Below are 17,208 nucleotides of genomic sequence, written 5' to 3'. Positions count from 1 at the left end.
CAGTTCAAGTTCATCACTTTGTGACAGTATAGGTATTTTTCACTTTCCTAGGATAAGGCTGTTCCCTTTCTAGAAGTTAGAAACAGCCGTGCAGATGTATTTTCTGCGCTCCTTTGCTTGCCTGCTGAATAGGACTGATGGGAGGGGAAAAGGTGATTAAAAGAGAGCCGACATCATTGCAGGCTGGCAGATGGTGTGCTGTGCTGTGCACGCAGGTGGTTTTGTTGTTTGGCTTGTGTGTGACTTCTGGTTGAAGCTGAAAGATTTCTAAAATTTTGAAGGAAATAATCTTCGAGAAGGGGAGAAACATTTTCAACATTTTAACAGGATCTAAGGCTGTTCGCTGTGTCGTACCTGTACTTATCCTTGCTGCCACCTGCCTTCTCACTGCTGATCATCATCTTGTGTTATTATAATGATATAATGCATTGGACTTATTTACTGTGACTTCATAACATGACACATTTCCCTTCTGGTGATGTCATGCTGACATCCCGTAAAGGAAATAGACCAACAGTCAGCCCAAAAGAAGGCCCAATGCCAAGCAAAGGAAGCCCATAAACGAGGATGCTAGACAGCTCGTACAAAAGAAAGCAGGGCATCAGGAAACAACTCAACAGCAACTGACGTAGTACTCTCCAGGTTCAGTGCAGGAGAAGCACTGGAATCAGTAAAAAGTAATGCCCCTACATGTCTGAACATACAACTTAGGAGCAGGAGTAGGCCACTGGGCCCCAAGAGCCTGCTCCACTACTCAGAAGATCATGGCTGATCCGATTGTAACCTCAACCCCACATTCCTGCCTACCAGCGATAACCTTCCAACCCCGCCTTGTTAATCTATCCAGCTCTGTCTTGAAAATATTCAAAGACTCTGTTTCCACCACCTTTCGAGGAAGAGAGTTCCAAGGACTCTCTACACTCTGGGAGAAACGCTGCTGACTTTGCCTTCCCTGTAGATGTGGAAGGACTTTAGCTGCATACCTGGTCAGCTGGCAAGCTCCACAGACCGATCGGCGCAGGCTTGGAGGGCCGAAGTGCTGTACTTTTTTTTCTTCTTTGTTCTTTGACTGCTCAAGCTGAAAGCAAAGACAAAAATACAGCAGGCCTCGATCGAAGAACTCCTCTGCGCTGTGAGCTAGTTGCTCACACGGAAACTCAGCTACAAAGACTCATGGATTGTCTCTCATGCCTGTCACGTGTTCTCCCTTGTGACTGAGTGTTTCTCGAAATTTTCCATTACCTGCCAGTTACACGACACATCTAGCGCAACCGTAGACAGCGACCTTTCTCCATTACGCCTTTGCCCCAAACTTTAGTGCGTCCCTCAGCACGTAGTCCTGGACCTTGGAATGTGCCAACTCTTTGCAATGGAAGACCAACAAGTTTCGGACAGCCAAAGAGTGTCTTTCACCGAGTGGATCCTCCGGCGGTAGTTGATGTTTGTCTCGGCGTGTGTCCCTGGGAACAGCCCCTGGAGCACAGAGTCCATACCTGTGTCACGGAACTGCTCGGGATGCACCTCGACAAGAACCACGGCCACTCTCTTCAGAGTTCTGGTGATGAGGCATTCTGCCAAATGACCCTGACGGTCTGTTCGGCGAACCGTCCGCCGGAATCCACCATCTCCTTTTCCCGCAGGGCCTCTAGGGTGATACGTGCTAACCACTGCCTGATGGACTTGCGGACAAAGGTGTTTCTCTGCATAAGTTTTTCCACACGGGGCAGGTGATACGGCACTTGGAGCGTTCCGCGGCAGGGTGGCCAGACCCATCCTTCGCAACACCAGGGACAGGTAGAACCTCAGCACGTAGTGACGCTTGGTGTTTGGGTCTACACACAGCTTGATACTGCCATACACAAAGGTGGCCATCAGGATGAGGGTGATGTTGGGCATGTTTTTTCCCCCTTCATCCAGAGTTTTTTTACATCATGTCCCTGCAAACAGGATCCACTTTTGACCTCCAGATAAAGCGGAAGATGGCTGGCGTGATCGCCACAGCGCAGGAGTGAGGAATGGGCCAGACCTGCGCCACGTACAGCAACACCTGTCCCTGGTGGAAAAATTTATGCAGAAAAACACCTTTGACCACAAGTCCATCAGGCAGTGGTCAGCACGTAACGTCCTAGAGGCCCTGAGGGAAAAGGAGAGGGTGGACCCTGTGGGATGGTTCCCCGAGCAGACTGTCAAAGTCATTTGGCAGAATGCCTCATCGCCAGAACTTTCCAACAAGCACCAAGACGTAGCTTGGCTGGTGGTGAGAAAGGCCCTCCCTGTCAGATCCTTCCTACACGCCAGGAGGCTCACCCCCTCTGCACGATGCCCTCGAGGTGGCTGTGGTGGGGAAGAGACCGTTGTTCACCTCCTTGTGGATTGTGCCTTTGCAAAGAAAGTCTGGAGAGAGATGCAGTGGTTGCTGTCGAGGTTCATCCCGAGCAGTTCTGTGACACAGGACTCTGTGCTCTACGGGCTGTTCCCAGGGACACACACCGAGACAAACATCGACTGCAGCTGGAGGATCATCAACTCGGTGAAAGAGGCGCTTTGGTCTGCCCGAAACTTGTTGGTCTTCCAGCACAAAGAGTTGTCCCCGACCGATTGTTGCGGACTGGCACAATCCAAAGTCCAGGACTACGTGCTGAGGGACGCACTAAAGCTTGGGGCAGCTGCCGCCAAGGCGCAATGGGGAAGGGTCGCTGTCTAAGACCTTTCTACCACAGCGCACCGAGAGACTGGGAACTGTTTAGAGCCCCTCGGGCTGTACAGATCAAAATGAAAGGCTGTAAATGATTGTAATATTGTTTGTACTGATGCACCTGGTGATACATTTTGTAAAAGTTTAACCTGGATTGTACCCTTGTAATGTTGTTTTTGAAATGGTTTTGAATGTGATTGAAGATTTTTTATGAATAAAGTATATTTTTACAAAAAGAAAAAAAAAAATCTGTTCTTATCAGTTTAATATCTGATACGTCCCTTATCTGGGGACCATATATTAAATTGATTTTTGGAGCAGGGAGATGGAATAGGGGCTTGCTCCGCCCACTCCACGCATCGACCCGGTATTGCAGTATCTCTGGGAATGGTGCACCACCCCTTTCCAGGGGATTTTCAATGCTAAAAATAGATTTCTTACAAACATCTGCTTTCTTTACTTTTCAACATGCACATCTTTCAAAACACAACTTTCTTTCTTTCTCATCGCTTCTCGGCCTTTTGGCTAAGATCAAGTGTAGTGTTGCAGGGGCGACACCATGGTCCTGCCAAGGCAAGGTCGGGATGGAAGGGCGATAACCAATCGCAATCCGAATCCATACCGTGGGTTACCTATCACCGTCCGAGTCACGGTGAACCACAGTGACGAAGGAGGATCACCTATGGATCGGGGCTTCTTCACCAGGAGGATCCTGTTGAAGGCGTGCGGCTTCCAAGCTACGGAGATCTTCACCCTGCACGACTCCCGCAAAGGTGGTTATTTCGACGTGACTTTCAAGCGAGTGGCAGACTGCGTCCGGCTCCTGAGGGTGTTCGAGGAGAAGAGAGACCTGCCGGAGATGAAGATCCTGACGGCGGAGCCGCACTTTTCTCTGCCGTTGCAACGGGAACGTGAGGTGATGGTGCATGTGTACAACCCCTTCGTCCCTGTCGCCGACGTGGTCACCTTCCTCACCAGGTACTTCGATAAGGTGGGGAGCGGCACCGAGATTCGAGACGACTTGGGGATCTGGACAGGCAAACGCCTGTTTAAGGTCACGCTAAAGACCGATGGTAAGGGAGCCATTTTCCACCCTCCCTCCAGTTTCGCCATCGGGGGAAACCGTGGCTACCTGGTCTACGCTGGGCAACCCAAGCATTGTCGCTCATGCGGCAAGGCTGGTCATGTGGCGGCCAACTGCAGCGCCTCCCTCTGCAAGATCTGCAAACAGGAAGGGCACCAGACAAAAGACTGCAAACAGGCCAAGTGCTGCAACCTGTGTGGCGAGGCAAGTCACCTCTACAGGACCTGCCCCAAACGCTGCCGTACTTACGCACAGGCAGCCAAAGCCGACCAGGGGGAAGCAGAAGAAATGTTCCGTGTCACTCCAACCACCAAGGCCCCCAGGGAGCTCAACGGGACAAAGGAGGACACAGAGAGAGACAAGGTGGAGAAAGAGATTGAGGCAACAGAGAGCCAATCAACAGCACTACCCCCTGAACCTTCCAGTCCTCAGGACAGCGAATCAATGGAGGAGGAGGCAGCAGTGGAAAAGCAGCAGGGGGAGTGGCGGACGGTGAAGAACAAGAAAAGTAAGAGGGAGCGAAGAAGAAGCAAAGGCGTTTCCCAGAGAAGCGGCAAGAGGCGTCTCCCATCCGACACGGATGACAAGGGCAGCAGCTCTTCGGATGATGAAGTGCCAGAGCGGCACCGACAGAAGAGGCGGCAAAGCTCTAGGGCGTTGGAGGACGAGACACCCGAGCTCCAGAAAATTGGAGACAACAAGGAGCCCAGCGCACCCCAACTTAGCCTGCAACCTGAGGAGGCCAGTGCACCACAGCCCCTGGAATCTGGGAGCAGTGAGGCAATCATCGCACCCCAGCTCCAGGAAGCCGGGAACAGCAACCCCCCAGAGGGGGTGAGTTTTGGAGAAGCTTCTCCAGCAAAGGTCACCTCAAAACCCGCTCACTACGTGAACCTCCAGATGCCACTGGAGCAGAACACGGCCAAGGAGATCTACCTCAGCCCATCCAAAGTGAAGGAATTTGAGCTCACTACGGGTATGAAGGAGCAGACTAAAGGTCTGGGACTCTCAGAGACAGTGGGTTTGGTAGGAGAATAAATGCTTTAAAATGGGTTTAAAGATTGTATCCATAAATGTGCGTAGCATTAAATCTACTACGCGATGTGTTGCGACCTTGGACTACCTAGCCAAGGTCAAAGCTGACCTGTTGTTTCTGCAGGAGTGTGCGATACCGCACCTCAGCTCCTACAGGCAATGGTCACGATGGTGGTCCCACGGGCCATCGATCTGGTCGGGCGGAAACGACTCTCGTTCCTCCGGCCTGGGTATTCTGCTGCGGGGAGGCAACTTCACCGTCTCCGAGGTCAAGGAGGTGGTGGGCGGGCGACTCCTGGTAGCAGACGTAATGTACAAGAACGCTCCACTCCGGTTAATTAACGTGTATGGGCCGGCACAAGGGGCTGAGCGGCTGGAGGTTTTTCAGCAGCTCCCACTGCTGCTGGCGACCTCCAGGCCGGTCATTCTGGGCGGGGACTTCAACTGCATCATCGATGCGGCTGGACGATCCGGCAGGGCCGGAAGCAGATTGGACGCTACGTCCAGATCCCTGATGGAAACAGTTAAGGATGCCAAGCTGCACGACGTCTTCAGCAACCCTGCAGACGGAGCGCAGCGTAGATACACCTGGTCGCGGCCAGACGGGTCCATTCGTTCCAGGATAGACTTCCTGTTTGTGTCCCGTGCATTCACAGTCAGATCCACCGAGGTCAAGCCGGTGTTCTTCTCTGACCACTGCCTCCTACTGGCGGACTGCCACTTGGAGGAAGACCTGAGGGTGGGCAGGGGGGCATGGAAGCTAAATGTGCAACTGCTGACCCCAGAGAACATTGAGGAGCTCAAGAGGGATTACAAAGGTTGGAGAACCGTGAAACCCCTCTTTGAGTCCCTGACACACTGGTGGGAAGTGATCAAGGGAAGCATCAAGAGGTTTTTCATCCGCAAAGGCACCCAGAAAGCTAGAAAGGAACAGAGGGAAATGTCCCGACTCCAGGAAAAGATGCAGAATCTGCTCCGGCTGCGGTCGATGGGGGTCGATGTCAAGGAGGAGCTCCAAGAGGTGAAGGGCCAGCAAGCCTCGCACTTTGCCTCGGAGGCCTCCAAGATCATCTTCCGTTCCAGAGTCCGCTCCGTGGAGCAGGATGAGACGTGCTCACGTTTCTTCTTCCAAAAGGTACACAGAGAGCGCTCTGTGATCAGCAGCCTGAAGGAAGAAGACGGCTCAGTAAAGTCATCACGGTCCGACATTCTGAGGATCAGCAAATCCTTTTATGCCGGACTGTATGACGTGAAGCCCACGGACAGCACGGCCTCCCAGTCCTTCCTGTCCTCTATCACGGAGGTCTTAGACCACAGTACGCGGGAGAGCCTAGACAAACCGCTAACCCCTGACGAACTGACTAAGGCCCTCGAGTCCTTCGAAAAGAGTAAAACCCCCGGAAGCGACGGCCTGCCGGCGGAGTTGTATTCGGCTCTGTGGGACTTGATCGGCCCAGACCTGCTAGAAGTGTACGAGAGTATGCTCCTGGCCGGCAGCATGTCAGAATCCATGAGGAAAGGCATCATCACCCTCATCTACAAGCACAAGGGGGAAAGGGAGGAAATTAGAAATTGGCGACCCATTTCACTGTTGAATGTGGACTATAAGATTCTGTCCAAGGTCATCGCCAACCGGGTCAAATCCGCTCTGGAATTGGTGATTCACCCTGACCAGACCTGCTCTGTGCCAGGCAGGAAGATCTCTGACAGCCTGGCGCTGCTCAGGGATACGATTGCCTATGTACAGGACAGGGGTGTGGATACCTGCCTCATCAGCTTGGATCAGGAGAAGGCCTTTGACAGAATATCGCACACCTACATGGGGGATGTGCTCTCCAAAATGGGCTTTGGGGAGGGAATTCGAAATTGGATCCAACTGCTCTACACTAACATCAGTAGCGCAGTCTCAATCAATGGGTGGGAAAGAGATAGCTTTCCGATCAAATCTGGAGTCAGGCAGGGCTGTCCTCTCTCGCCTGTCCTTTTCGTGTGCTGCATAGAACCCTTTGCCGAGTCCATCAGGAAGGATCCGGGCATAAGAGGAGTGACGATCCCAGGCAGTGGAGGCACTCAGGTAAAAGCCTCCCTGTACATGGACGACGTCGCCGTTTTCTGCTCGGATCCGCTGTCGGTGCGCAGACTGATGCACGTCTGCGACCAGTTCGAACTGGCCTCGGGAGCCAAGGTAAATCGTGGGAAGAGCGAGGCCATGTTCTTTGGGAACTGGGCTGACCGATCCTTTGTCCCCTTCACTGTCAGGGCTGACGGCCTGAAGGTGCTGGGGATATGGTTCGGAGGGACCGGGGCATGCGTTAGAAACTGGAAGGAGCGAGTTGCTATGGTGAAAAGGAAACTGGGCATGTGGGAGCGACGCTCCCTCTCCATTGCGGGTAAGAACCTGGTCATCAGGTGTGAGGTACTCTCGCTGTTGCTGTACGTGGCGCAGGTCTGGCCCATTCCACACTCCTGCGCGATGGCGATCACTCGAGCCATCTTCCGCTTTATCTGGAGGTCGAAAATGGATCGTGTCTGCAGGGACGCGATGTACAAGCCTCTAGATAAAGGGGGAAAAAACGTGCCCAACATCGCCCTCATACTGATGGCCACCTTTGTGTGTGGCTGCATCAAGCGGTGCGTAGACCCTCAGTACGCAAACACCAAGTGTCACTACGTGCTGAGGTTCTACCTGTCCCCGGTGTTGCAAAGGATGGGTCTGGCCACGCTGCCGCGGAACGCTCCAAGTAGTTGGACCGTGCCGTACCACCTGTCCCTGGTGGAAAAATTTATGCAGAAAAACACCTTTGACCACAAGTCCATCAGGCAGTGGTCAGCACGTAACGTCCTAGAGGCCCTGAGGGATAAGGAGAGGGTGGACCCTGTGGGATGGTTCCCCGAGCAGACTGTCAAAGTCATTTGGCAGAATGCCTCATCGCCAGAACTTTCCAACAAGCACCAAGACGTAGCTTGGCTGGTGGTGAGAAAGGCCCTCCCCGTCAGATCCTTCCTACACGCCAGGAGTCTCACCCCCTCTGCACGATGCCCTCGAGGTGGCTGTGGTGGGGAAGAGACCGTTGTTCACCTCCTTGTGGATTGTGCCTTTGCAAAGAAAGTCTGGAGAGAGATGCAGTGGTTGCTGTCGAGGTTCATCCCGAGCAGTTCTGTGACACAGGACTCTGTGCTCTACGGGCTGTTCCCAGGGACACACACCGAGACAAACATCGACTGCAGCTGGAGGATCATCAACTCGGTGAAAGACGCGCTTTGGTCTGCCCGAAACTTGTTGGTCTTCCAGCACAAAGAGTTGTCCCCAACCGATTGTTGCGGACTGGCACAATCCAAAGTCCAGGACTACGTGCTGAGGGACGCACTAAAGCTTGGGGCAGCTGCCGCAAAGGCGCAATGGGGAAGGGTCGCTGTCTAAGACCTTTCTACCACAGCGCACCGAGAGACTGGGAACTGTTTAGAGCCCCTCGGGCTGTACAGATCAAAATGAAAGGCTGTAAATGATTGTAATATTGTTTGTACTGATGCACCTGGTGATACATTTTGTAAAAGTTTAACCTGGATTGTACCCTTGTAATGTTGTTTTTGAAATGGTTTTGAATGTGATTGAAGATTTTTTATGAATAAAGTATATTTTTACAATAAAAAAAAAAAATCTGTTCTTATCAGTTTAATATCTGATACGTCCCTTATCTGGGGACCATATATTAAATTGATTTTTGGAGCAGGGAGATGGAATAGGGGCTTGCTCCGCCCACTCCACGCATCGACCTGGTATTGCAGTATCTCTGGGAATGGTGCACCACCCCTTTCCAGGGGATTTTCAATGCTAAAAATAGTTTTCTTACAAACATCTGCTTTCTTTACTTTTCAACATGCACATCTTTCAAAACACAACTTTCTTTCTTTCTCATCGCTTCTCGGCCTTTTGGCTAACATCAAGTGTTGCAGGGGCGACACCATGGTCCTGCCAAGGCAAGGTCGGGATGGAAGGGCGATAACCAATCGCAATCCAAATCTATACCGTGGGTTACCTATCACCGTCCGAGTCACGGTGAACCACAGCGAAGGAGGATCACCTATGGATCGGGGCTTCTTCACCAGGAGGATCCTGTTGAAGGCGTGCGGCTTCCAAGCTACGGAGATCTTCACCCTGCACGACTCCCGCAAAGGTGGTTATTTCGATGTGACGTTCAAGCGAGTGGCAGACTGCGTCCGGCTCCTGAGGGCGTTCGAGGAGAAGAGAGACCTGCCGGAGATGAAGATCCTGACGGCGGAGCCGCACTTTTCTCTGCCGTTGCAACGGGAACGTGAGGTGATGGTGCATGTGTACAACCCCTTCGTCCCTGTCGCCGACGTGGTCACCTTCCTCACCAGGTACTTCGATAAGGTGGGGAGCGGCACCGAGATTCGAGACGACTTGGGGATCTGGACAGGCAAACGCCTGTTTAAGGTCACGCTAAAGACCGATGGTAAGGGAGCCATTTTCCACCCTCCCTCCAGTTTCGCTATCGGGGGAAACCAGGGCTACCTGGTCTACGCTGGGCAACCCAAGCATTGTCGCTCATGCGGCAAGGCTGGTCATGTGGCGGCCAACTGCAGCGCCTCCCTCTGCAAGATCTGCAAACAGGAAGGGCACCAGACAAAAGACTGCAAACAGGCCAAGTGCTGCAACCTGTGTGGCGAGGCAAGTCACCTCTACAGGACCTGCCCCAAACGCTGCCGTACTTACGCACAGGCAGCCAAAGCCGACCAGGGGGAAGCAGAAGAAAGGTTCCGTGTCACTCCAACCACCAAGGCCCCCAGGGAGCTCAACGGGACAAAGGAGGACACAGAGAGAGACAAGGTGGAGAAAGAGATTGAGGCAACAGAGAGCCAATCAACAGCACTACCCCCCGAACCTCCCAGTCCTCAGGACAGCGAATCAATGGAGGAGGAGGCAGCAGTGGAAAAGCAGCAGGGGGAGTGGCAGACGGTGAAGAACAAGAACAAGAAAAGTATGAGGGAGCGAAGAAGAAGCAAAGGCGTTTCCCAGAGAAGCAGCAAGAGGCGTCTCCCATCCGACACGGATGACAAGGGCAGCAGCTCTTCGGATGATGAAGTGCCAGAGCGGCACCGACAGAAGAGGCGGCAAAGCTCCAGGGCGTTGGAGGACGAGACACCCGAGCTCCAGAAAATTGGAGACAACAAGGAGACCAGCGCACCCCAACTTTGCCTGCAACCTGAGGAGGCCAGTGCACCACAGCCCCTGGAATCTGGGAGCAGTGAGGCAATCATCGCACCCCAGCTCCAGGAAGCCGGGAACAGCAACACCCCAGAGGGGGTGAGTTTTGGAGAAGCTTCTCCAGCAAAGGTCATCTCAAAACCCGCTCTCTACGTGAACCTCCAGATGCCACCGGAGCAGAACACGGCCAAGGAGATCTACCTCAGCCCATCCAAAGTGAAGGAATTTGAGCTCACTACGGGTATGAAGGAGCAGACTAAAGGTCTGGGACTCTCAGAGACAGTGGGTTTGGTAGGAGAATAAATGCTTTAAAATGGGTTTAAAGATTGTATCCATAAATGTGCGTAGCATTAAATCTACTACGCGATGTGTTGCGACCTTGGACTACCTAGCCAAGGTCAAAGCTGACCTGTTGTTTCTGCAGGAGTGTGCGATACCGCACCTCAGCTCCTACAGGCAATGGTCACGATGGTGGTCCCACGGGCCATCGGTCTGGTCGGGCGGAAAGGACTCTCGTTCCTCCGGCCTGGGTATTCTGCTGCGGGGAGGCAACTTCACCGTCTCCGAGGTCAAGGAGGTGGTGGGCGGGCGACTCCTGGTAGCAGACGTAATGTACAAGAACGCTCCACTCCGGTTAATTAACGTGTATGGCCCGGCACAAGGGGCTGAGCAGCTGGAGGTTTTTCAGCAGCTCCCACTGCTGCTGGCGACCTCCAGGCCGGTCATTCTGGGCGGGGACTTCAACTGCATCATCGATGCGGCTGGACGATCCGGCAGGGCCGGAAGCAGATTGGACGCTACGTCCAGATCCCTGATGGAAACAGTTAAGGATGCCAAGCTGCACGACGTCTTCAGCAACCCTGCAGACGGAGCGCAGCGTAGATACACCTGGTCGCGGCCAGACGGGTCCATTCGTTCCAGGATAGACTTCCTGTTTGTGTCCCGTGCATTCACAGTCAGATCCACCGAGGTCAAGCCGGTGTTCTTCTCTGACCACTGCCTCCTACTGGCGGACTGCCACTTGGAGACGGACCTGAGGGTGGGCAGGGGGACATGGAAGCTAAATGTGCAACTGCTGACCCCAGAGAACATTGAGGAGCTCAAGAGGGATTACAAAGGTTGGAGAACCGTGAAACCCCTCTTTGAGTCCCTGACACACTGGTGGGAAGCGATCAAGGGAAGCATCAAGAGGTTTTTCATCCGCAAAGGCACCCAGAAAGCTAGAATGGAACAGAGGGAAATGTCCCGACTCCAGAAAAAGATGCAGAATCTGCTCCGGCTGCAGTCGATGGGGGTCGATGTCAAGGAGGAGCTCCAAGAGGTGAAGGGCCAGCAAGCCTCGCACTTTGCCTCGGAGGCCTCCAAGATCATCTTCCGTTCCAGGGTCCGCTCCGTGGAGCAGGATGAGACGTGCTCACGTTTCTTCTTCCAAAAGGTACACAGAGAGCGCTCTGTGATCAGCAGCCTGAAGGAAGAAGACGGCTCAGTAAAGTCATCACGGTCCGACATTCTGAGGATCAGCAAATCCTTTTATGCCGGACTGTATGACGTGAAGCCCACGGACAGCACGGCCTCCCAGTCCTTCCTGTCCTCTATCACGGAGGTCTTAGACCACAGTACGCGGGAGAGCCTAGACAAACCGCTAACTCCTGACGAACTGACTAAGGCCCTCGAGTCCTTCGAGAAGAGTAAAACCCCCGGAAGCGACGGCTTGCCGGCGGAGTTGTATTCGGCTCTGTGGGACTTGATCGGCCCAGACCTGCTAGAAGTGTACGAGAGTATGCTCCTGGCCGGCAGCATGTCAGAATCCATGAGGAAAGGCATCATCACCCTCATCTACAAGCACAAGGGGGAAAGGGAGGAAATTAGAAATTGGCGACCCATTTCACTGTTGAATGTGGACTATAAGATTCTGTCCAAGGTCATCGCCAATCGGGTCAAATCCGCTCTGGAATTGGTGATTCACCCTGACCAGACCTGCTCTGTGCCGGGCAGGAAGATCTCTGACAGCCTGGTGCTGCTCAGGGATACGATTGCCTATGTACAGGACAGGGGTGTGGATACCTGCCTCATCAGCTTGGATCAGGAGAAGGCCTTTGACAGAATATCGCACACCTACATGGGGGATGTGCTCTCCAAAATGGGCTTTGGGGAGGGAATTCGAAATTGGATCCAACTGCTCTACACTAACATCAGTAGCGCAGTCTCAATCAATGGGTGGGAAACAGATAGCTTTCCGATTAAATCAGGAGTCAGGCAGGGCTGCCCTCTCTCGCCTGTCCTTTTCGTGTGTTGCATAGAACCCTTTGCCGAGTCCATCAGGAAGGATCCGGGCATTAGAGGAGTTACGATCCCAAGCAGTGGAGGCACTCAGATCAAAGCCTCCCTGTACATGGACGATGTCGCCGTCTTCTGTTCTGATCCGCTGTCGGTGTGCAGACTGATCCACATCTGCGACCAGTTCGAACTGGACTCGGGAGCCAAGGTAAATCGTGGGAAGAGCGAGGCCGTGTTCTTTGGGAACTGGGCTGACCGATCCTTTGTCCCCTTCACCGTCAGTGCTGACGGCCTGAAGGTGCTGGGGATATGGTTCAGAGGGACCGGGGTATGCGTTAGAAACTGGAAGGATCCAGTGTCTATGGTGAAAAGGAAACTGGGAATCTGGGAGCGACGCTTCCTCTCCGTTGCGGGTAAGAACCTGGTCATCAGGTGTGAGGCACTCTCGCTGTTGCTGTACATGGCGCAGGTCTGGCCCATTCCAGACTGCTGCGCGACGGCAATCACCCGAGCCATCTTCCGCTTTATCTGGAGGTCGAAAATGGATCGTGTCCGCAGGGACGCGCTGTATAAGCCTCTAGATAAAGGGGGAATAAACGTGCCCAACATCGCCCTCACACTGATGGCCACCTTTGTGTGCGGCTGTATCAAGCTGTGCGTAGACCCTCGGTACGCAAACACCAGGTGTCACTACGTGCTGAGGTTCTACCTGTCCCCGGTTTAGCGAAGGATGGGTGTGGCCACGCTGCCGCGGAACGCTCCAAGTAGTTGGACCGTGCCGTACCACCTGTCCCTGGTGGAAAACTTTATGCAGAAAAACACCTTTGACCCCAAGTCCATCAGGCAGTGGTCGGCACGTAACGTCCTATAGGCCCTGCGGGGAAAGGAGATGGTGGATCCTGTGCGATGTTTCCCCGAGCAGACTGTCAAAGTCGTTTGGTAGAATGCCTCGTCTCCAGAACTTTCCAACAAGCACCAAGACGTAGCTTGGCTGGTGGTGAGAAATGCCCTCCCCGTCAGATCCTTCCTGAAGTCTCACCCTCTCTGCATGTTGACCTCGAGGTGGCTGTCGTGGGGACGAGACCGTTGTTCACCTCTTTGTGGAATGTGCGTTTGCAAAGAAGGTCTGCAGAGAGTTGCCGTGGTTTTTGTCGCGGTTCATCCCAAGCAGTTCTGTGACACAGGTCTCTGTGCTCTACGTGTTGATCCCAGGGACAGGGACGCACATCGAGACAAGCAGGTGGAGGATCATCTACTCGGTGAAAGACGCTCTTTGGTCTGCCCGAAACTTGTTGGTCTTCCAGTGCGATGAGTTGTCCCCAGCAGAGTGTTGCAGACTGGCTGGCACATTCCAAGGCCGAGGACTACGTGCTGAGGGACGCACTAAAGCTTGGGGCAGCCGCCACAAATGCGCAGTGGGGAACGGTCGCTGTCTAAGACCTTTCAGCCATAGTGCACCGAGGGACTGGGAAAGGTATGGACCCCTCGGCCTGAAAGACTCACATTGAATGTATGCGGTGAATATTACATTTATCACAATTGTATTGAAGCACCTCAGAGTGCAACATGATCTATGTAGATAACTTGAATACTATTGCACTGTCTGACTGCCTGTAATGAGCATGTTGAAATGTCTGTAATGTTCATTGATCGTATTGAAGCGTCGCAGGGTGCGACATGATCTATTTGAAAAACTGGAATATGATTGCACTTTTTGCGATGGCCATTTTGAAATGTTTTGTAATGTTCTTTCAGATATTTTATGGATAAGGTATATTTTTCCACAAAAAAACGACAACAGTTACAAAGAAAACCAACAGCAGCAACAACAGCTCTTCTCCACAGTCTGAATTAGAATTTCAGAGTCAGAAAACAGAGCAAAAAAACACGCAGCGTCCTGAAATGACAAACCTGAAATGAAAGTGTACTTAGTGTATCAAGCCTTTAAACTGCATTGCTGAAAACTCCTTCCTGCCTGCTAGTGCAACAAGATGCTGCAAAGTATATTACACAGCGAATCAGGCCTTCAGTCGTCTTGACTTGTGCAGCTCCAGTGACTTCAGGCCTCCAAAAGCAGGCCAGTATTTGAAAGGGCTCCTCTTGACAAGTGTAAGACCCTGATCAAACTAAATATTTTAATTTTCTTAACCAGTGAGATTGAACGAACCGTGATGCATGTCCAAGACAAAATAGAATATAAAGCAATGTAAAGTAAATTAATAACAAATTGAGAAAGTAAATATGGAACACAAAATATTTTAAAACTAGGGCACAGGTTAAAAACATGATCCTAATTTCTGTTGAACTGAATGAGGCGAGTCATTACAGTGCGTGACCGATTTGTTTAAGTGTGCGGGCCCATTAAACTTTTTGCACAGCCGCGCAAATTTAAAGGGGCTTATGTGGCGGTGTGTCTGTGAGGAAACCTCTCCTCATATCTTGTATCCCACTGTGAAACCGTCTTCAGCTCCCAAATTGCACTCAGACAATGTGCTACATTTGCATATTGTGCAGGAGTCGGGGGAGGGGTCATGGGGCTGCCCCTTGTCTCTGTACTTGAAATGGCAGCCAGGCAGCAACTGTAGTGCTTCCTCAAATCCATCCTGAAGAAAAGGCAAGACATGTTGGGTGCTGAGAGGGAGAAGCATTGCCACTTTAGGTTCTACTTGGATTTTACTGAGGTAAAAGGTGATTGAAAAAGTCAAGCCTTTCTCCCCTAGCAGTTACCACTGAGGACAGAAATAATACCGAGCGCTGATCTATCACCGAGCACTGAGGCCGGCCAAGGGGAGGCATCTGAAAGCTGCAGAGAGAGCAAGAAGCCAGGATGGACGACTGAGAATACTGGCTGAGATAGACAGCAAAAACTGTGACACAAGCTCAGGTAAGCGTGGTGTTTTGCAGTTCAAGTTCATCACTTTGTGACAGTATAGGTATTTTTCACTTTCCTAGGATAAGGCTGTTCCCTTTCTAGAAGTTAGAAACAGCCGTGCAGATGTATTTTCTGCGCTCCTTTGCTTGCCTGCTGAATAGGACTGATGGGAGGGGAAAAGGTGATTAAAAGAGAGCCGACATCATTGCAGGCTGGCAGATGGTGTGCTGTGCTGTGCACGCAGGTGGTTTTGTTGTTTGGCTTGTGTGTGACTTCTGGTTGAAGCTGAAAGATTTCTAAAATTTTGAAGGAAATAATCTTCGAGAAGGGGAGAAACATTTTCAACATTTTAACAGGATCTAAGGCTGTTCGCTGTGTCGTACCTGTACTTATCCTTGCTGCCACCTGCCTTCTCACTGCTGATCATCATCTTGTGTTATTATAATGATATAATGCATTGGACTTATTTACTGTGACTTCATAACATGACACATTTCCCTTCTGGTGATGTCATGCTGACATCCCGTAAAGGAAATAGACCAACAGTCAGCCCAAAAGAAGGCCCAATGCCAAGCAAAGGAAGCCCATAAACGAGGATGCTAGACAGCTCGTACAAAAGAAAGCAGGGCATCAGGAAACAACTCAACAGCAGCTGACGTAGTACTCTCCAGGTTCAGTGCAGGAGAAGCACTGGAATCAGTAAAAAGTAATGCCCCTACATGTCTGAACATACAACTTAGGAGCAGGAGTAGGCCACTGGGCCCCAAGAGCCTGCTCCACTACTCAGAAGATCATGGCTGATCCGATTGTAACCTCAACCCCACATTCCTGCCTACCAGCGATAACCTTCCAACCCCGCCTTGTTAATCTATCCAGCTCTGTCTTGAAAATATTCAAAGACTCTGTTTCCACCACCTTTCGAGGAAGAGAGTTCCAAGGACTCTCTACACTCTGGGAGAAACGCTGCTGACTTTGCCTTCCCTGTAGATGTGGAAGGACTTTAGCTGCATACCTGGTCAGCTGGCAAGCTCCACAGACCGATCGGCGCAGGCTTGGAGGGCCGAAGGGCCTGTTCCTGTGCTGTACTTTTTTTTCTTCTTTGTTCTTTGACTGCTCAAGCTGAAAGCAAAGACAAAAATACAGCAGGCCTCGATCGAAGAACTCCTCTGCGCTGTGAGCTAGTTGCTCACACGGAAACTCAGCTACAAAGACTCATGGATTGTCTCTCATGCCTGTCACGTGTTCTCCCTTGTGACTGAGTGTTTCTCGAAATTTTCCATTACCTGCCAGTTACACGACACATCTAGCGCAACCGTAGACAGCGACCTTTCTCCATTACGCCTTTGCCCCAAACTTTAGTGCGTCCCTCAGCACGTAGTCCTGGACCTTGGAATGTGCCAACTCTTTGCAATGGAAGACCAACAAGTTTCGGACAGCCAAAGAGTGTCTTTCACCGAGTGGATCCTCCGGCGGTAGTTGATGTTTGTCTCGGCGTGTGTCCCTGGGAACAGCCCCTGGAGCACAGAGTCCATACCTGTGTCACGGAACTGCTCGGGATGCACCTCGACAAGAACCACGGCCACTCTCTTCAGAGTTCTGGTGATGAGGCATTCTGCCAAATGACCCTGACGGTCTGTTCGGCGAACCGTCCGCCGGAATCCACCATCTCCTTTTCCCGCAGGGCCTCTAGGGTGATACGTGCTAACCACTGCCTGATGGACTTGCGGACAAAGGTGTTTCTCTGCATAAGTTTTTCCACACGGGGCAGGTGATACGGCACTTGGAGCGTTCCTCGGCAGGGTGGCCAGACCCATCCTTCGCAACACCAGGGACAGGTAGAACCTCAGCACGTAGTGACGCTTGGTGTTTGGGTCTACACACAGCTTGATACTGCCATACACAAAGGTGGCCATCAGGATGAGGGTGATGTTGGGCATGTTTTTTCCCCCTTCATCCAGAGTTTTTTTACATCATGTCCCTGCAAACAGGATCAACTTTTGACCTCCAGATAAAGCGGA

The 17,208-nt window shown here is 52.0% G+C and overlaps 2 pseudogenes; both read left to right on the top strand.

Annotated features, from left to right (window-relative positions):
• Nucleotides 1-2,916: 2,916 nt before the first annotated feature.
• Nucleotides 2,917-3,096, top strand: LOC144669681 (U2 spliceosomal RNA; annotated as a pseudogene).
• A 5,351-nt stretch (nt 3,097-8,447) lies between these two features.
• LOC144669746 (U2 spliceosomal RNA) lies at nt 8,448-8,625 on the top strand (annotated as a pseudogene).
• The last annotated feature ends 8,583 nt before the right edge of the window (nt 8,626-17,208 follow it).

Source organism: Cetorhinus maximus, chromosome 29, assembly GCF_964194155.1.
Source record: "Cetorhinus maximus chromosome 29, sCetMax3.hap1.1, whole genome shotgun sequence".
Classification (NCBI taxonomy): Eukaryota; Metazoa; Chordata; class Chondrichthyes; order Lamniformes; family Cetorhinidae; genus Cetorhinus; species Cetorhinus maximus.
The sequence above is the reverse complement of the archived record's forward strand: the minus strand, read 5'-3'. Positions and strand labels throughout refer to the sequence as shown.